The 21686-nt window shown below is 37.3% G+C and overlaps 1 pseudogene; it reads right to left on the minus strand.

Moving 5' to 3' along the window:
* Positions 1-1108: 1108 nt before the first annotated feature.
* On the minus strand, positions 1109-1464 carry LOC123580756 (annotated as a pseudogene).
* Positions 1465-21686: the final 20222 nt, after the last annotated feature.

Consider the following 21686-nt stretch of genomic DNA (forward strand, 5'->3'; position numbering starts at 1 on the left):
GATTATCTTTAGCTATGGGTGATAGAGAGTCCTGGCATAGTGAACAGATGCATAACATTGTCAAGCCACTCAGCTTCTGAGTGTTGGTCTCTCATCTGCCCCTACCTGAAATGTTTATTGTGTGCATTAAATAAACTAGTGAGTCTGAAGTTGCTTGGTGGCTGATATGACCTCTGCAGTAAGGGTAAGAATAATCATTTGGAATTGAAGACAACTTTTTTTTAAATGATCTGTGATTTTGTTTTTAATTATCCTAAGCCTTTTCACATAATTTACAAATTTGTGCCGATGATGTATCTTTTGTATTTTAATCCTTCTGATGAGTTGGCAAAAGCATTATTATCAGTCATACATATATGGTCATTCTACCATTGGGTTTTTGAATAGGTGTTTAGAAGACAATCCTGAATTATAACTTGGTCTGATTAAGTAAAGCATTTGGAAGCCAAGTTTGCTGCTGTATCTTGTCACACTGAATCTTAAAAACATCTGACCTTATAGATCACCTATAAAAATGTGAGAAATGTTAAATATTCTGTATTTAATATTGTACATAAACCATACTAAAATGCCTTTCATTAAGCAAAAGGCAACTCTTTAGATGTAGGGAATTTTAATTAAACTGGTATAGTTAATACCAAAAAGATAAAGTGGACATTGGCAGCTTATCATCAGCCCTTGCCTTTAACAGGCTAACAAACGCAACTTGAAACACAACGGAGTCTTGCTGTTCTCTGAGACAGTGAAGGGATTTCCTCAGTATTAAAATACATTAATATAACCACTTATATAAATCTAAATATAAAACTAATCTCCTCTAGGTTTAGAGATGACATTTACCGTCTGTGTGAAAAGCCGAACGTTGCTCATCAATTCCAGTCGTATCTTCAGAAGGGGAAAACACTGACAGCACCTGCTGAACCAGAATCACTATCAGAGTTCAAAAAGCTGATCATATGTTTTAACTACAAGCCAATATTACTTAAATCAGCACTGTCCAAAAAAAGTATTCTCTCAGCCGTTCATGGTCTGAATTCTGGTGTATGAGATCAATTCAAATACAGGACACATGAAAGAAGTCATCAGACATTTTTTTGTTGCTGTTGTTTTATAATAAATAAGGCAGAGGCCAACTGTTGCTCCTTAGTAGCTTTTTTTTTTTTTTTTTGAGATAAGCTATCAAGTCTGCTCTTTCCCTTGCCTTCTTACTGCCAGCAAAGATCATTTTTACTCCAGGGATGTACTTTCTGGGATTATCCAAATACTCCATTGGTGTCTCCTCTCTCCAGGTGATGCCTTTGTTCTTGTTGGCACCTGTGTACGAAAATCCAGGGGCCTGACCTATCTTTTGCCCAAATAAACCATGGAGGCTTGTCCCAGACTGTGCTTCTCTCCCTTTTCCGTGGTATGGCACTGGGCACACTTCTGAACAAAAATCATCTTGCCTTCTCAACATCGCCCATTTTAAAATTGCTCTTTTGACGTGTGCGAAATGAAGGTGACGGCTTGTAAGCCGGACGTCCCACTGTCTACTCAAGACAAATTTAATTTCAAATTCTGGTTCTGCCACTTACTAGATGTGGTTAAGTTTCTTTTCTGAGTCTTGAATTCCTCACCCGTAAGCTGAACATTCATTCAAGAAACATTTTGGTAGCTTACATACATAACCAGATAATGTGTTAAGTGTTAGAAAATAACAATAATTATGATAATAATACTCATTGTGAACTCAAGTTTGTCTCGAGGAATAAATTACTTACCTATAGAATCTGTTGCATTGTTTGGTGCATAGTAAATGGAAGTAACTATTAATATATGAGTAACGTTTGTATCTTTGGTTCAGATACTTTCCTTGAACTCTAGATTTGTATATTGAACTGCCTACTTGCTCTCTTGGCTTGTATAATATAGATGTTTCAAATTTAACACATCAAAATAACCCTATTTTTTCCTTGTTTTCCTGCCATTGTCCTTATCTTCATAAATAGCAAAATCATCCTTTAATTTGTTTACTCATCCTTGACCTCCTGTTTTCTCTCACATGCTACATCCAGTGTTGCCAACAGATTCACCACCATTTTGTAAATAATGAAAGGAAGGCTTATAGAGTTTAAGAATTCTGTACATGATCCCACAGCTTGTAAAATAAGTAGGGGCATCAGAATTCGAATTCAAGTCTTCTCATTTCCAGTCCATTGCTATTTCATTTTACTATTATGTATTTTTTAAAAGTTTATGTATTTATTTTGAGAGAGAGAGAGAGAGAGAGAGAGTCAGTCAGCAGGGGAGAGGCAGAGAGAGAGAGAGAGGGAGAGAGAAAATCACAAGCAGACTCTGAGTTATCAGCATGGAGCCCAATGTGGGGCTCAAACTCATGAACCACCAGATCATGACCTGAGGTGAAACTGAAAGTCGGATGCTTAACCAAGTTAGCCACCCAAGCACCCCTAATATACTTTTTGTTATACTATTTTATGGTATTAGGGCATGAGTAAAGATTCTTCTTTATCATCTTGGTTAATTCAATAAACTAGTACATATTGATTTAATGCTCATAATTATCACCTCTCACAAATACCAGAGGATATAAATGTAGCCAGAAAATTATGAAGTACTATTCAAAGAAAACTGTTTATTTCTGAAAATCCAGTTTCAATAGGAGGACAAAAGGAAGTTTATATTCTCACATAAATAGAGCTCTAATGGAGAGCAAGTTTTCAATGAGCCTGCAGTAGGAAGCTACTATCATACAAAACTGATGGCATCTTTCAGAATCTGTTAAAAGCAACAACATAAGTAATAGAGGGAATTGGAAGTCTCTTCAGATATCCATTCTGTCTAGTCATGAGGAAATCTCTGGGACATTAGGAATGGTAACGGTTTTGTTTTCAAGCAAAATAAACACTCTTCTCTGTTGCCAAACATTAGTCAGAAACCTAACAGGGAAAGAGTGAGGTGGAGAGAGAAAAACCAGAAAGAACTTATCTTTGCTGATGTAAAGAATGCTGAGTATAACTGCAGTATTAATTGCAGTAAAAAGGCACTAATTAGACTTGCATTTGGTGTTGAAAGCAGCAACTTTCTCTGTGATTTCTTAAACTCGTATTTAAATGAAAATATGGTCACCCAAGAAAATGGTTTGATTAAAACTCTTCACTTTCGACATGGGTAATTACCACAATATATTTTTATTGCAGTCTCTTTGAATATTAGTTATCTATTTAATTTTATGATGCCTGTCACTGACATACCTAACTGCCAGAAGTTGATATGGTGATACACTTATCATTAGTGCTTACTGATGTGTGAATTAAACATTGGTATAAAAGATGCTTCTCACAGTTATGGAAGTGTTCATTAAATTGGTAAGTATAAAAACGCTTCTTTTGAGCAATTTTTAATTTAAGCAGTTATAAATATATTACACATAAGGGTATTCTGATTCATGTATTTCGGGATAGAGGGAAAAATGACTTTGGCAGGTTCCCTCTTAGAGTCATCAAATAGGTGTCTGTTTTTCTAATTAAGTATTTTGACACAAACTTTGAATGTAATAAGGTAATATTAAAAGACTGTTTACAGAAATATAACTCATAAAGCCATAGGATGATGAGCTGCCAAAAAGGGATAATTTTTAACCCTTTAAAAATTATGGTATAGAGACTGGGGGAGATCTCGGTGGTAGTGCAGTTGTGTTTCCTGTTGGTGGGAGCACATGTGTCTTCACCAGTGAGGGCTGTGGCTTTGAGGAGAGGGAGAGAATGACCCGCACTAGGAGAGGATTTGAAACCATGATAAAGAAGTCCGTTTTGAAAGTCACCAGAATGTTTAATCTAGAGAGAGAAAGGTATAGACGTATGTATAGTCGTCTTAATTTTTTTTTTTTCCCTGAGACAGACACTCTGGTTAGCTGATGTCTTTGCTATATTGGTTAGTAAAAATTTTGAATTTCACCACTGCCTCTGTTTACCACATGAGATTTCCCTCAAGTGTGTCTGAGGCTATTATAATGAGGGAGATTTTTTTTTTTTCACAGAGCTACTAAAAGATCTGTCAATTGAAAGGATCCATTCTCCATTAAAGGCAGTAGGGATTATGAATAATGTTAATATATTTTTTCTGAGTTGAAGTATACAGAAAAAATATTTTGAATATATACATATATTCCAGAAAAAATATGTTTTTGGAATGAGGAACTACATGGAAGCAGGATTCACTAATAATTTGACAGTTATGTAAGGAGTAATGTATAAAACTTCTGTTGACTGGTGCCATATTTTCAATTTATTTAAAGAACTTTTGGTGTTCATTATAGACTGGCATTCTGGCTGTCCAGCGCCTACCTGCTCCTGCTCCTTAATACAACTTTGGTTGGATGGCATGTTTATTGGAAAGCTACATAATAAAATCAAGTAGAACTTAAATGTCTGGGATACAGACTCTTAAGTTCATCCTAACTCTAAAATGCTATAATAAAATATCAAAAGAAAAGATGGTATTTAGATACCATGAAAATCAAAAACATCTTGATTGAAACTATTCAGCTAGCCAATTGATCTGTTTTTGTATGTGTCTTGAAATTAAGACAAAATGATTATAGCTACAGACTAATTACCAGAAAGAACAGGCAGTAAAATTCATGCATTGTTCTTCCCATTTGGACTGTCTCTCAAAAGATTAGTATTAATCCTTGATTATAGAATCTTCCAAGTGAAAATGATTGCATTTTTGACTTTTAGAATGAGATTTTTAAAAATTGTGAAGTTGATATCCAAGGTGGAGAACCAACATTTTCTTTTATTACTAAAGTTACTTGTGATTTCTAATTAAGACAGAGGCAGTTTGCTGAAGATTGTGTGAAATGTAAATATGTAAATTTTATAGTCAGCCTTTAATTTTAAACCATTAAACTATGTAAGTAATATTTTTTTTTAAATAAAATTACTCCTTGTAAAATGTTCCAATCAAACCCATGGGGTAAATACTATGCTCTTTGTGTGTGTGTGTGTGTGTGTGTGTGTGTGTGTGTGTGTGTGTATCTGTTAGTGGCCGTGGATTTGCTATGGTTCGCTCGTACCTTTTGCTGGCCTGATGTTGCAATGGGTCAACAAGTGTGATTGTCCTGTCATCTTGTCTTTGTTAATGCAGGGATCTCACTAGCTTAGGTCTTTAATATAATTCTCATTTAAGAACTTGGTCATGGCTCATGGTAATTATCCAAGAGCTAAAAAATTCAGTTTATGACTTAGACTTGTTTGCTCTTCATTACCACATTAAGTAGGAAAACTATGAAATATTAGAGATAAACTTATAAAGAAGGAAGCTATACCTACATGAAGAAAACTATCAAATCTGTTGAAATCCTTTAACCAATCTGAAAGACACCATTCTCTTGGCTGGGAAGACTCAATAATATAAAACGTCAGTAATACCAGATTCATACATACACTTGACACAACTCCAGCTAGAATCCCAATATTTTTAAAACACTTTGGACAAAATGATACCATTTAAATGTGAAAGAATGAACAACATGGTTAGCCAAAAATGTTAGTAAAAGATGAACAGTGGGAATAAATTTGTTTTAACAGATATTAAAATATTAATCTATTATTAATAAACAATATGGTATTAGTATAGTACCAGAAATATATACTGGAAGGAAAAAAAAAGAAGCTCAAGTTAGTATATAAGGGATTTAATATATGGAAATTTTATGGGAACAAATTTTTTATGTAGTAAGTGGTTTTCATACAATTAGCTATTCATTTGGAAGAGTGTAAAAATGGGCTTTTTATTCCTTTTATCATATACAAGATACAAAACCCAACAGGAGTAAGGATTTATGCATTACAAATTCATTGAAATAAGTTAATTTTCTACCTTCTACCAGTTAAGTTGGTGAGATTTCCTTCTTCTCTCCCTTCTTTTCTTCTCTTTTCTTTTCTTTTCCTTTTCTCTTTTCCTTTATTTTCCTTTCTTTCCTTTTTCCTTCCTTCCTCTTTCTTTCTTTCTTTCTTTCTTTCTTTCTTTCTTTCTTTCTTTCTTTCTTTCTTTCTGCCTTCCTGCCTTCCTTCCTCCCTTCCCTTCCCTTCCCTTCCCTTCCCTTCCCTTCCCTTCCCTTCCCTTCCCTTCTTGCTCTTTTTAAAATTTAAATTCCATTTAGTTAACATACAGTATAATATAAGTTTCAGGTGTACATTATGGTGATTCAACACTTCCATATAATATCCAGTGCCCATTACAAGTTCACTCCTTAATCCCCATCACTTATTTCACTCTCCCCCCACTGACCTCCCCTCTGATAACCATCATTTTGTTCTCTAAGGTTAAGAGTCTATTTCATGGCTTGCCTCCCTCTCTTTCTTTTCCTTTGCTCATTTGTTTTGTTTCTTAAATTCTACACATGAGTGAAATCATATGGTATTTGCCTTTCTCTGACTGACTTATTTTGCTTAGCATAATTCTCTAGCTCCATTCGTGTTGTTGCAAATGCCAAGATTTCTTTTTTTATGGCTAATATTCCATTGTTTATGTACCATATCTTCTTTATCCATTTATCAGTCAATGGGCACTTGGGCTGTTTCCATAATTTGGCTATTGTAGATAATGCTGCTGTAAATACTGGGGTGCATGTATCCCTTTGAATTAATATTTTTGTATCCTTTGGGTAAATACCTAGTAGTGCAATTGCTGGATTATGGGGTAGTTGTATTTTCAACTTTTCGAGGAACCTAGTTGGAGAGGTTTTCCAAAAGTAAAGATAAATCATGGTAAGTCATGTGAACATACACACATACATATGTGCACGTGTGCGCGCGCGCACACACACGCGCACACACACACACACACACAGGGTGAAAGCCACAGAAAAACTAAATTCTAGGTTACTAACATTGATGACCTCAGTGGAGATATGATGATTTAAAGAAAGGTAGAGAGCAAAGACAAGAAAAACAAACATACAAGAAAGAAGCAGTTAATAAAAAGTTAATTAAAAAAATTAATAAAAAAGTTAATAAAAGTTCACAGTAAAAATTACCCTGAAGGATGTAAAAGTGTGTATGTGTGTGTGTGTGTACACATTAAAATAATTGTGGGCACTGGGCAGTAAAGTGTTAATAGTGGATGTTGCAGCTTTGAATTTCTCATGATTTTTGCTTCATTTTGCTTTTATGTTTTGATTAAATTTCATTTGCAAAGCACATTTTATGATTATATAAACAGAACAATAACTAATGAAGGATTTCTGACTGGAGGGCAGTCAGACCTGAGGGATAAGAAGAGGGAAGGGGAAGAGTCTTCCATATGCACAAGAAGATGCTAAGAGACTCTATTGCAGCAACTGTTCATAGTTTTTTCTTCCCTAAAGTTATTGACATGTTAAATAAAATCACAATTTGTTACGGAATATGAAGATTTTTATATTTTCTTTTAATTTTTACAGTGTTTGTGGAAAAAAGGGATAAGCTTATAGCAAAAGGAGGAAAATAATTTTTACTGCTTCTGTAACTGCTATGGTTTTGCACTGTGTCAACTACTCTTGGTCTCTTTCCCACTTTTCTTTTCTCTGCGTGGTTTTGGATTAGGGTTGCCAAAAGAGAAATATATATGAATGAGATTTGGGGGGCAAAAATGAAGCAGTAGCTATTATGCTCTGATATATGTACCTAATGAACTTATGAATCTGGCTGAATAGACTTAGATATTGCCAAATAGGTTTTTGTGTGTGTATGCATTTTTGTTGTGAAAAGACAAAATGAGAAGAGAGAGATGAACTCAAGAAGAAACTGTTTGGAATAGAATTGGGAGAATTTAAGGAATTCTTTTTAAGCAAAATTAGAGGAAATGTATAGTATTCAGGGTTTCTTGTGTTAAAAAAATAGTTTCTCATCTTCAGTGTCTCCCAGCAAGATTCTCAGTCAGTGTTGACATCCAAGCAAAGATCAAATCTAGGCTAGTACAAATGAAGAACTCTAGAGTATGCCTGTGAGACCCTTTGTTGTGACCTGAGAAGAACTTAAGAGTGTGCTTACCAGGTATTCTAAGAATACTCTGGTATGCTTTCTCTGCTAGAAAATAAAGGCCCTGAAGGATCTTAAGGGTATGACTCTTAGATATTTTCAACCAGGCAACAATGCTTCAAAGTATCTTAATGTCATTGTCCCACGGGACCTTGTTGCTTAGACCCAGTATTGTTTGGAAAGAAAGTGCAGTATAACTTTTGCTGAATGAAGTGGATTATGATTTGACACACAGGAAGCACACAAAGCTTTTAAAGGAATTACATAAGCTTGGTATGAGAAGGATGAGATAGTATAAAATGAAAAGGTTTTATTCCCTTAACCAGGCTGAATATAACTACTTAGTTACAAGGATGGCTATTCTCAGGGGCATAGCATGATTCAGAGGGCAGAGCCAACGTCTTTGAAGGAGCAGTCAAAGCTCCAGTGAGACAATCCCAGGAAGCATGACTGTTAACAAGAAACTGGTAACACACTCATATGGATTTCAAAACTGATGCAGACCTGCTGTGTGCTTCCCATTTTGTCCATTTGTGAAGGGGAGTATCTATTTTAGTTATTCTGTGCTTTCTAATCACTGTGTGTGGTGCATATGGTGGCAGCCATTTGTCTCTTTAACAGTCTTCAGATTGACAGCAACCATACATGAGGAACCAAACCCAGGGAAACACAGCACAACTGTACCTGGACCTGACTCAGACCACAAGATCTTGGAGTCTGAGCCTGATGATACAATGGGACAAAAATGTTGGAAGTGTTGAGAGTTAGTGGGAGAGGCATGAATTTAGGTGGCCCAAGGGTAGACTGTGATAAATAGTAAAACAAACAAACAAACAAACAAACTCTTCTGAATTCTGTTCCTCTTTACACAATTAGACATGCTCCTACTTATGTCAAAGAGTAGAGTCTAATTTCCTTCCCTTTGAATCTGGACTGAACTTAGTGCTTTTTTTGACCAACAGACTGCACTGAAAATGATTTTTTTTAAGTTTTAGAGAGAAATTGAGCATGTGAGTGGGGTAGAGGGGCAGAAGGAGAGACAGAGAAAATCTTAATCAGTCTCCATGCCTGCATGGACTCCAACATGGGGCTCGATCCCTCAACCCTGGGATCATGACCTGAACTGGAATCAGGAGTCAGATACTCAACTGACGGAGTCACCCTGGAACCCCTGCAAATGAAAATGACTTTATGGGACTTCTGAGGCTAGGTGATACACTTTACTGCTTCTGCTTTGTTCTATTGTAATGCTCGCTTATGAGACATTCTGTTTTAGAAATTAGCTGCTGCTATATGAAGCCCAGCAACATGGGAAGAACACTTGTAGGCACTCCAGGTGAACACTCCAACTGAGGTCTCTCCAAGAGCCAGCATCAGTTGCCATCTTAATGAGCAGCTCAGCTGAGCCTTAGCCGTTGTCTTACTCCAGTTGCATAGGAGAACCCAAGCGAGCACCACCAGCAGAGCTCAGTCAATTCGTAGAACTGTGAGAGAGTGTAATAAATTGCCTTAAGCTACTAGATTTTATGATGATGGTTTGTTATGTGGCAAAACACTAACATCTTTTCACACTTAGCACACTTACTTTTCTCTGCATGGTATGTCTTTGATACTTTTCAAGACTTCCAGAAGCAAATCTTTTATCTGGCCTCTACTTCAAAACTCTAAAATTCACTCTCTTTTTGTTACCAATTCACTTGTTTCTGACTCTCGCTTTTGCACTTGAGATATGATGTGTCTCATGTTAATTTGCGCTTAGTTACATTTTGTTTTCAAAAGTCCTTGATTCATTTTTAAGTGACATATCCTCTGCTTTTTGCATTCAATTATAGATTTCTCAAGACAGACTCAGTCTTTTACTCTCCAAATCCTTTACAGCCCTGAAGTTTATTCTGATCACTCAGTGATTTTAACTACTTAAACCTCTTACAGAATGCTTTTTGGAATTGGAGGATGAGTTTTTACATTGTCCTAGCAACCCTACTGAACTTGTTTAATAACAACTGTTAATCACTGCATGAAATTTTCTGTTCTACACTACATTAATGGTTTGAAAATCTGGGGACTCTTTTCTTATTTTTCTCTGATCCTGTCTTGATTTGGCCCATCTACCAGTCTTCTTCATTTCCTACCCCTGTGACGCTGGTGGTTTTCTTGTCTTATGCCAAGCTTTTTCTTGCCTTAAGATTTGCCTTTAGGTTTTCTTCAACCCAAAGTTTTCTGTCCTGGCTCCTTCATACCTTCCTTCTCTCAGCTCAAATGTCATATCCTCAGAGATCTTTTCTGACCATCTACTCCAAAGTACTCCAAACTCCACTCCTGTCTCTATCCTACTCCAAAGTACTCCAAACTCCACTCCTGTCTCTATCCTTTTATTTGACTTATTTTCATAGCATTTATCATTACATGGAATTATCTTTCTCATTTGTTTGCTTGCTTGTTCTATGGCTCCCCTTAATCTTGTTTGTCCTTCTCTCTCACTAATATGTGAAGTCTAAGAAAGAAGAGTTTTTTTTTGGGGGGAGGGTTAGCTTATTTCAGTTATTGCTGTATTCTCAGAGTATGGCAAATGCCTGGTGCATCATAGACATTCAATAGTTTTTTTGTTGAATGAATGAATGAGCTCTCATATTCCTCTCTCCATCAGCATTGGGTGGGCCTTGGGCAACCAGCTCAACCCAGGAGCTCTTGATCCTGCCCACTGGGAACTACAATAATAGCACCTGGTCTGGCTGGTGGACGTGGTAACAGTGTGGAGCTTTAACAAGTTTGAAAAAGCTCAACTCACTCTGCTATTAAATGGAAATATTGGAATCTTAGACTTATTAATACTTTTGTGCTTAAAATCTGCGTTTATGCTTCAACAAGCCAGAATTGGAATGACTGGGCACCAAAATGAAACATTTTATTTTAAATTATTTTAATTACTTTGCCAAATGGAATAAGGTTTAAACAATTTAAAGACAAGCACTTTCATTAGCTTAACCTATAGGCAGAATATCTGCTTTCTCTTATTTAAATACGTATTGCAGCTTAAATAATAGAATCGGTTGTTAACCTTACCTTATTTATTGTCATACAGGTCACTTTCTCTGTAAATGCATAACATTGTAAGTTCCAGAGGAAGCAATGTGGCATTCAAGATTCTACAAGGAGAATCAAGGAGAGTTGCCTGTAATAAATTTGGACATTTTTCGTTCTTTAAAAATATGTAAGTTTTAGACTTCTTAAGCTCATCCATATCATATTTTTCTCCTTCCAGGCACACAGAAGGATTATGTTTTCCCTCAGCCTTGCAATTGGGAAGGGCCATGTAACTAGTTCTGGCCAATGGGCTATGAGCACAAGAGACTTGTAATTTTGTCATGTAATCACTGGCTCGGGACCTGCAGCTCTCTCTTTCCCTTCCGTGGCGTCTCAGGAGGCTACACATTCCAGATGGTGCACACATAAGATGGGAGAACCTCTATAAACCGGGCTCCCTCAGTGACTCTCTGGTGACCTATGTGGAGTCTGTAGCATGGGTCCCTGAGTCACTGAGTCCCTAAATGACTGTCTGTGGATCTGTTTGGGAAACATAGCATGAGCCAGAAATTATAGTTTTGTCCACTGAGATTTGGTGGTTGATTGTTACTGCATTGTAGCCAATCCTAAATGCATAATATAGTTGAGGAGTAGGAGCTGGGGTTGATTTTTATTAGCTTATGTCGAGTTGAAAAGATTTATAAATATTAATAAAATCACTTTAAACTACCTTGCCATTTTTTTTTAAAGAACAAAGAAATTTGTGCAATGTATGCTTGCATTTAATAAAGGGGAATACTTTGTGTATTCCGGATTTTTCATGGTTGTATGGAAGGAATGATCATGTACTGAGGTATGTGGTTTTGGTATTACAGATGCTTTGATCATATGTGGATACAGAAGGGAAAACTCCAGGTCTTCTGTGACTTTATTTCACAACGCCATCTTTTATTTGCACTTAAAAGTAGCTGCAGCTACTAACACTTAAGATATTTTTTTCAGCTTTCATTGCCATGTAAATTAGCATTTTTATTACCACAAATTATTCTTGTTTGCTAATTCCAAAGATGTCCAAAAGCAAGAACAGCTTCCCGAGCTGTTAGACTTTGGAAGAGAATAGTAAATCAACGGGTAGATAGGACCGTATATCATATTAAACACAGGGAATTCACCACAAAATCATTACACTAAAAAGCGACAATTTTGATTGATTAAAATGGTATGGGCTGGATAGTGTTAAATCACTATGAGTGATATGACATTATAATTTTACATAGCATATTTCTGCCAAGACAATGAAGGTAAAAGGCATTGTCATCAGATGATAACAGACAATAAGAAGAATCCTGATGTTAGATTTATTACCTGGTTTAGATTTAGAAAGAAGTAATTCTTGTCCTGTTCCACTTATCAAATGACTGTAAATTCAGTGATGATGTAAAATTCTAAGGCAGAGCCACTTATAGGTTTGACAAAGTGCCAGCTATAAAGTATTTATTGTTCTCAGTGGTTCTGCCTTACACACTTAAATATTTATCAGAAACATAAGCCCCTCTGATAAATGTTTCTGATCTTTGTGGCTAGATTTTTTTTAACATTTAGGTTTTTCATCAGAAGCCATGTCTATATTTTTATTATCTTAATAACTTTGAGCTTATAATTTGAAAAGGCAATATGTGAGTTTTAAAATTTTATTTCCTTTAACTTCTGCTTTTAAATGTAACATTTTTGAGGCAGTATTCTGAGTTATAGATGAAGACTTCCTTATTTTGCCATTGCTATAGAGATGGCTCAGCCAAATTTTCTGAATTTTATCCTGATGTATATACCAGAGGAGAATTACATTGATGATGGTCTAGGTGTAGTCAGAGAAAATTTATAGCATCCAGGTATATTAGGTAATTGTTTTAACGCCACCTGTCTCCATATTTTGTTTCTGAAGGACACAGGCACAGCCAGTTTCTTATGCCCGGCATAGGGGAGACCTTGTTTGGGAGCACGGCTGATCTGGACCAGGGATTAGCACCTGCAGCAGAGAAAGGCAGCACTATCCTGGCTAGTGATCTGTGTGGAGGTATGTCAGGCATGAGAACCTCAGGAAAGAGAGATATTCTGCCTAAGAGATAGGAGACTGGACCTTGTTAGACTTTCTGAAGGCATTCAAAGGTGAGACGCACAAATGGTAAAGCAACTCAGAAGCATAGAGACTCCCAAAAGGAAAGCGATTAGTAGACTCTATAATGTTGCCAAAGCTGCCATATGCAAAAGCCAACCACTGAAATAAGAACAAAGTCATTGAGCAGTAGATATTACAGAAGCTGAAATAGAAAGTAGTGGAGCCATCAGGAATTTAGAACTTGACATTTCAGAAGACTAAAAGTGGGCTGGGTTGCTACAGTAAAGCTGTTGAGATTATTATTATTATTAGTTTGTTATTCTTCATACGGCAAACTAACTTCAACTATATTAAATTGGGCTTCTCACTCTTCCTCCAACTTCAAAAAATCTAACACAGCTAAGAAAATATAATCAATTTATAAGATCACAGAATTTCAGCTCTAGAGGGGAATTTAGAGATGTCTTACCAAAATGTTTTTCTATTTATTTTTACCATGAAGATTTCAGCACAAGAGAGGATAATAACAAAGTCCCTTGTTTTGCTCTACCGGCTAATCAGACACTGTGATCATAATTTCTTAAGGCCATACACATATTTTAAGTGATTGTTTCTTCCAACCCTGGTACAAAGTAGGAGCTCAATAAGTGCTTTTTGAAGAGCAAGTCAGCAAAATCTTATGGCATTTGAGAGTTTTGATTTGATTGCAGAGCTGGTTAGTTCTAAATAGTTAAAAGAAGGGATATGGTGAAAAAAAAAAGGGAATAGACTTTTATTTGCCCCTGCCTACTCTATTTTGCTGAAACTTTCTCTTCTGCACCCCACACATAACACTCTCAGACTCATGCTTAAATAAAGGGGTTATTAGCCTTGTTATCTGATTAAGGAGGTTTTATATCCATCAAAATTGGTCCTGGAAAATTCATTGCAGGAGGCTAGCATTCGGGGTTCAAAATTGCATGGGCAATGGGGCACTGACAGCATCCAAGTAATTTACAGTTAGGTATGCACATTTGCCTAGATTCATGGATTAAAAGTGAAAAAGGTTTTATGTTTGGAACATTTTCTGATTCAAGGATAAGGAAGGTTAGTGTGAAGCTAGGTTCTCTGACCCTCTGATGATTTACATGGAGCTTTCTGTATCAGTGTCATTTTCTTGAATATCAAAGGCTAAAGAGTATTTTGAATAAATCAAATCTTAAAAGAAGTCTCTGAGAAATATTACATATCTGTTGAGCAGGTTAAGAAGGAGACAATTAGTTGAAGCCAGGGACACTTCTTCAATTTTAGCCACCTCTGAAGGACCAACAGTGAGAGCGATCAAAGTCACACCTGCCACTTTGTTTTAACTTTCGGTTTTGTTTTCCCTTGAGATAAAGCCTTCAGAGCCAGAATAAACAATTCTGCAAAATAACATGTAGCAAAGAAAGAATTCTATTTCTGATCTTCATCTGGGGTTCATCTTAGGAGTTACAAAAATAAATCCTTATTTTTGGACAAATTCTGAATTGTGGTCTGTATTGGAGGGTTGTGTTCCTTTTGATAAGAAGCTTTCCTAGTCCACATCTCATACAAAAGGACTGCTGAGAATTGAGATGACTTATGACACATTTTTAAGGACTTGGGTTTAGCATAGAGAAAAACCCAGCCATTTCCATACTGCTCTGCCTTGGAGAAGCGGGAAATACTCCAGGTCAAGGGCATATGCAAGGGCAAATTCTATTTGTTCACAAAATTATTTTACTCACAGTACCAGATGGGGTTGTTTGGATTCTGTATGACACAGCAGTCCTTCCTTATTTATTTTTTATTTTTTAAGTTTTTATTTATTTACTTATTTATTATTTTTAAAATTTAATTTTTTTTTATTTACATCCAAGTTAGCATATAGTGCAACAATGATTTTGGGAGTAGGTTCCTTCATGCCCTTACCCATTTAGCCCATCCCCCCTCCCACAACCCCTCCAGTAACCCTCTGTTGGTTCTCCATATTTATGAGTATCTTCTGTTTTGTCCCCCTCCCTGTTTTTATATTATTTTTGCTTCTCTTCCCTTATGTTCATCTGTTTTGTATCTTAAAGTCCTCATATGAGTGAAGTCATGTATTTGTCTTTCTCTGAGCAGTCCTTCTTTAAATTCTAGAACAAAATAAATCCTAAAGAAGGCAAAGTCAAGAAAAGTTTGGAGTCCTTATTTGTGTGAAATGAAAGAAAGAATAAGAGAGTTAGCTGATGATCCTGTAACTATGTGAACTTTGTATCATGCACTGTGTACAAAAACAATTTCAGATGTTGAGATGTGTATGCTAAAGGAGATCTTAAAATTGCCCTTCCAATGTTCAGGATTGCTAGCATTTGTGAGGGAAGTCTTATGCCTTCCCAAGGAGATAAATAAGATCATCTTAATATGCTCATAATTTTTTATGAGCCAGACCTTTGTTTTAAGAATCAGTTCTAAAGGACTCCGGGGACTTTGGCTATCTTATCCTAACTTAAAAGAAGTCTGGAATTTGAAAAAGGCTCTTTCTAGTTTGATAAATTCTCATTCTGCATTAGCTGAGGAAGTTTTCATTCTCCTTGACCTAGGGTTATTCTTGAGTGTTGGGGGACCGACTTACATGCTGTATGAAGCTTCTTGAGAGGATGTTAGTATTCACACAAGATGTGGGCTATGATTTGAGACTTTCCCCAGTTCCAACAGTCAACAGTACAGGGCAAATAGGATTGGTGAATACTGAAATTCGAACTAAAAATTGCCTCTTTAATTGCTTACTTATGTGGATGCTTGATATCCATTAATTGTTGCTTTTAAAAATTGAGACTATATCCGTACATCAATCCACCCTATATGTTTTGATGCATTTCAAAATTAAATTTTCTGGTATAGATTCCAATCAGTATCCCTCATCAACCAAGCACTTTAACATAATGCATGCTAGAATTTAGTATTTTTTTTTCAGTTATGATTAAAGATAGTGGAATTCTCTTCTGAAGTTTACGATTTGATGATTTTGGCAAATGTATACTCCCTTGTAACCCCAGCAGAAATTTCCTTTGCACCCTTTCCCAGGCAATCCCTGCTTGTACCCCACTGTTATGATTTTTTTTAAATGTTTACTTACTTTTGAGAGAGAGAGAGAGAGAGAGAGAGCGCGTGGTAGAGGGACAGAGGGGGGACAGAGGATCTGAAGTGGGCTCTGTGCTGAAGTTGGATGCTTGACTGACTGAGCCACCCAGGCTCACCCAAGCCACCCACCTTGTTCTGATTTTTTTCAGGATGGATTAATTGTGTTGTTCTAGAACTTCATAAAAATGGCATCATTCATATCTGCACTCTTTGTAAGATTTTCACTGAGCATGTTTTTGAGACTTCATCATATTGTTATAAGTATCTGTGGCTCATTTATTTTTATTGTTGAGTACTACCTCAAATGTAATGACTAATTTGTTTGTCCTTTGTTGAAGGACACCTGTTTCCAGTTTTGACCATTATGAATGAAGTCGCTACAAGTCTTTGTGTGGTTGTATGTTTTCATTTCTCTTGCATATATACTATGGAGTGGAATGGCTGGCTGGTCATAGCAAAGGTGCATATTTAGTTTTATAAACATTTTCCTGAGTGAAAGGGAATGATATTTTTCCTAATTGTCACTGTAGACTCCCATCTGTAATGATTTTAATGTTTTAATTCTCCTATGCCACATTCTACTCTGAAGACGAGTATAGGAATATTGTTTTCATCATAGTATAACAATCCAGGGCTGAGCTGGGGATAGGGTCAGGAAGCAAGTGTTCTGAGTTAATTCAGAGCCCTCTGTGCATTACTGTAGTCACTTCTGGATGGGTGGGAAGGTAGCTGTATTATACTACTGTGAAATAGTTGACAGACTAAGCTCTATCCTATACAAAATGTATTAGAAGAGGCTAAACATAATGTATAGTAATGGTGTCAGTGTTTTCACTAAATTTGTAAGACTTATTGAAGACATTAGTAGCTATATGTGTAGAAAACTATAGACCCAGTTCTATAGGTTAAGTTCATACACCTTGGATTTCTACTACTTAGGTTCAGTGTATACTTTGTTCTTCATTGAATTCATGCTAGTCCTCTATAAACGTCTAAACAAAACCCTGATTTATAAGTTTGTCGATTTTTTAACCATAGAAACTGGCTAACATATGGTAAGACTTGAGCCATGGCATGTCTAATGTATATTATTTTATACATAGGAAAAAACCTAAACATGATGCATGCCTATGAAGTTTTCACAAGTTAGAAAATAATATATGTTTTTCTAGTTTCTCTTGATTGAAAATATGATCATTGGAATTTTCTAGATGTAAGTTTTTAATGACCTTACTTATACTTACCTAAGTTATTTCCCACTTTCCCCACTGACTTTTTAACTCTAGGATTCTTTTTTACCAGGGCTATTCTGAAAGGATCTTTGTGATAATCCAGGAGACTGTCCCTATTTTAAGGTCAGCTGATGAGCAAATCACTTCCATCGGCAACTTTGCACCGTTGAGAGCAGAAACTTCAAACACTGGGTCTGTCATTTTCTAGGGTGTCCTTTAGTATATCCCGTTTTGTCCTGGACAGATTGCAAAAGGGATCCTCCACTGGGTGGGACAATTAGAAAGTGGTGCCAGGATGCACAGGTTGTTTGGGAAATAAAGGACAGATTTCAGCACCACCTCCCCAGGGTATAGCCTGTACACGGCAGCCTCCTGGCATTTTCTATAGACTGACTCCCATGTTTCTCACCTCTGCCTTAGACTTTATTTGTTCCATACTCTGAGCCACCAGAGGGAGACCTGTGTCTTTTGAAGTTCCCAAGGGCCTAGTCTAGCATTGAGAACAGAATAAACCCTCTGGACCCTGTTCTGCTGAGATCTGTGGGTGGCAATACAAAACTACTATCTTTAAACAAAATTTAAGCATTTTTAAATAAAAATTTACAGATTTAAAAGCCATTACAAGCAATCTTAGTTTATGGTAATTAAAAAATAAATGAGGCTTCAATCTTCTATGAGGAATCAAGGCCAAGTGCCCTGTTATCATCTGTGTAGGCCTAAGGAACCCAGACATGGCCAGGAACCTTTGGAGGAAGAATTTCTCTGTATCCCCATTAACTCTGACTTCCAGTTTCCCTGAATAAAGTAAGTGTCTGACATTTTATGAAGATAAATTTTCTCGATAGGGTTCACTCAAAGTAGGACTTCTCTGCTTTTAGCTTTATTAAGCTTCCTGGACACTTTGAGGATGAGAGTTCTAGACGTCTTGTAGTCATTTTGTTATTCCACAGCTGCTCTTAAAACCAGACATATTAAGGAATGTGTCGAGGCACAATGTCTAGGACGCGTTGTTGAAAGTACAAAAAGGAATTTGGAAAGAAGTTTTAGGACACTAATGACAAACATCATGTGTTTCCCAACTTTTCTTGGGGCTGTTTTTAAATGGAAAGTTGTGATAGTTTGTAGCAATTCCTCATGTGTCACTCTATTAAATACTCTTCCATTTGTCATGGGACAATAGTTACCTCTATAGGTAAGAACATCTGCCTTCCTGGAACTGAAGGTTTGAAGCATTAGACCAGCTGAACTAATTCAGGAAAAGGGTGTGTGTGTGTGTGTGTGTGTGTGTGTGTGTGTGTGTGTGATAATAATAGACCTTAAAGAACTTTTAATAATGAGATCCTAAAATTGTTAAAGTTTCTTTTGGATCTGTGAAAAAAGTTCAATTCAAATTACTTGGAGCAGGAAGGAAATGTGATAGCTCTTACAGCTGGAATAGCTCACATGCCTGAAGGAATAGTGAAAGGAACTAGAACCCCACATCCTGGAATGGGTCTCAGAACCTCTGGACTCTCTTTTTCTACCCAGCTTTTATCTCTGCTGGTCTCTGATAGGCTTTGTTCTGCATAGAAACCCTTTTCAAATAATGGAGAAGACGCCCGCTGGCAGCCCCAGAGTCCTACCTCCTAGACTCAGCCTAGTAAGAACCCCTTTCTGCCAGTCCAGTTCTAAGAAAGGGCTCTGGTCTTCCTTACATCCTGCTTAAATGCTGGCACCAAAACCTTTTCTCTTGCCAGAGCGAGGGGGCACTACAATGTGACAGGTTATAATTGTTAGAATTCAGAGAGGCTGGGAATAGGGTGAGGAGAGCAAGGCAGGGTCATGCAATTACAGGGACAGATACTTTAAAATCATCGTACTTTGTTCAAAAGTCTGGGGCAAGCGGAGAATAGAAGAGTAAAAGTCATGGATGCAACTTGGTAGGGTTTAAAAAGGCTAATTTGATACTCTTCCTTTGCCTGAGTTTAGTTGAGAGCTCGATACTGGGTAGAAAGTACAGACTTAAAAACATTGCTTCCCCCCTCCACCCCAACCCCAGATGAAGCTTTTGGAGAAAGTGGTTTAAGTTTTTTTAATGTTTATTGTCGAGAGAGAGAGAGAGAGAGAGAGAGAGAGAGAGAGAGATTGAGAGAGCGAGCGGGGAAGGGGCAGAGAGAAAGGAGACACAGAATCTGAAGCAGGCTCCAGGCTCTGAGCTGTCAGCACAGAGCCTAGTGTGGGGCTCGAAGTCACAAGCCAGGAGATCATGATCTGAGCCAAAGTCTGACACTTAATTGACTGAGCCACACAGGCGCCCCTGGAGAAAGTGCTTTAGAAATGATCCATTGACGCTTCTCCACATCTGCCTTCATGCTTTGGATTATAGCATGTGGGACAGCACACTTCAAGGGAGGAAAGTGACGGTGTTTAGGGGAGTTCCATTTGCCTGGATCCCTGATTTGCATTGATTTGCGGCATCAGGAACCAAAATCTCTGATCTTCATTCCTTACAGATCTTCATAAATTAACACCACCCACCAAGTGCTTCAGTTACTCCTGATTCATGGAAAGAAAATGGGGCAAGAGATGAGGTGTGCTACCAGAGGTCTCTACCTGATACAAGGAGTCAGGGAGACCAGCTTCCATCAATAATGACTTGAAGGCCCCTATTCTTCATTTACCCTCAACTATTTGAAAATCCCATTTTCATCAAATAAAACTGGCTCTGTGAGCTGACTCTGGAGTGAAGGCTAGCATTTATATTTCTGCTTAAGGAAATGCTACACATCTGAACTTATCCACTTCCCAGCTATTGTCAAGGTTGTAAAGGCTGGTGACTACTGAGTGCCTATTCCATGAAATTGTTCAGTGACTTACTCTGGTTTGGAGTCTTGTTCAAAGTATCTGAAAGTCCGGTGGGGAGGGGTTATTAGTGAAACCAGATGAGTCATTTCATGAACTCAATCATTGCTCCAAAGCAGAGAAAGGAGACATTAGAGCAGAAGAGGCAGTACTGAGGGAACTTCATGAAGGAGATACACTTGAGTTATCCCTTGAAGGAATATTCCAAAAGCAAAGGGAACAGCATGGGTAAAGTTACATGGCGTGGAGTATACACAGAATATTTGGGAATTGGGAAGACATTTGGCTGGTTGTGTATCTAGTAGAAGAAGGTTACCAAAGCAAATTACCAAACATATTAAACACTTTATATAACACAAACTTTATGGTGCTTTTCATACGTCATTTAATTTAATCTCTATGAGGTTGGGACTAGTTTGTTTCTTCAATGAGGAAGCTGAAATCTATGAAGGTTAAACAGTGTTTTCTGACCACACAGGTAATATTTAAGACATAGGAATAACATGCAGATCTACTTGACTTCAGTTTTCATGCTCTTAACTTCTGCAGTGTGGTGAAGCCAAGGAGAGAAAGGCTGAATAGAGACAGGCTAAGGAATCTGTCCTTAGGTTTGCTCAGTTGCTCACGAGGAGGGAGAAGGCAAAAGGAGATTGTTATTATGCAGGATTGGTGCACTTGTGTGTTTAAAAAATTTTCCTGCACGTTGAATATTTATTATGAATCACCCACATTGTACATTTGTAACATAAGGTATGGGTAAAGAATGTGAATAGAGCAAACACAAGCCTTGATCTTGTATTTGTCTCATAGAGGCAAGAGAGACGAACCAATCATCAGGTACTAAACACAATAGAAAACTAAGTCTCCTAAAGAACACACAGGGTGGGGCGCCTGGGTGGCTCAGTCGGTTGAGCGTCCGATTTCAGCTCAGGTCACGATCTCGCGGTCCGTGAGTTCGAGCCCCGCGTCGGGCTCTGGGCTGATGGCTCAGAGCCTGGAGCCTGCTTCCGATTCTGTGTCTCCCTCTCTCTCTGCGCCTTCCACGTTCATGCTCTGTCTCTCTCTGTGTCAAAAATAAATAAATGTTAAAAAAAATTTTTTTTAATTAAAAAACCACACACACAGGGTGGTGGAAGCAGAGTCAGGTGAGGGCTTTGGATGCTTACATAGAAATAGGAGAAATAGGGAGATACTCATTGAAATAACCTCTCATTTACAACACAGCAATTTCTATTTTTACACTTAATTGCAATAGATTACCCAGTGTTCACCACTAGATGTCACTGTAAGACTAAAATTAAATTACTGCTTGGTGCTCCCCTG

This window comes from Leopardus geoffroyi, chromosome A1 (assembly GCF_018350155.1).
Source record: "Leopardus geoffroyi isolate Oge1 chromosome A1, O.geoffroyi_Oge1_pat1.0, whole genome shotgun sequence".
In the NCBI taxonomy this organism is placed as follows: domain Eukaryota; kingdom Metazoa; phylum Chordata; class Mammalia; order Carnivora; family Felidae; genus Leopardus; species Leopardus geoffroyi.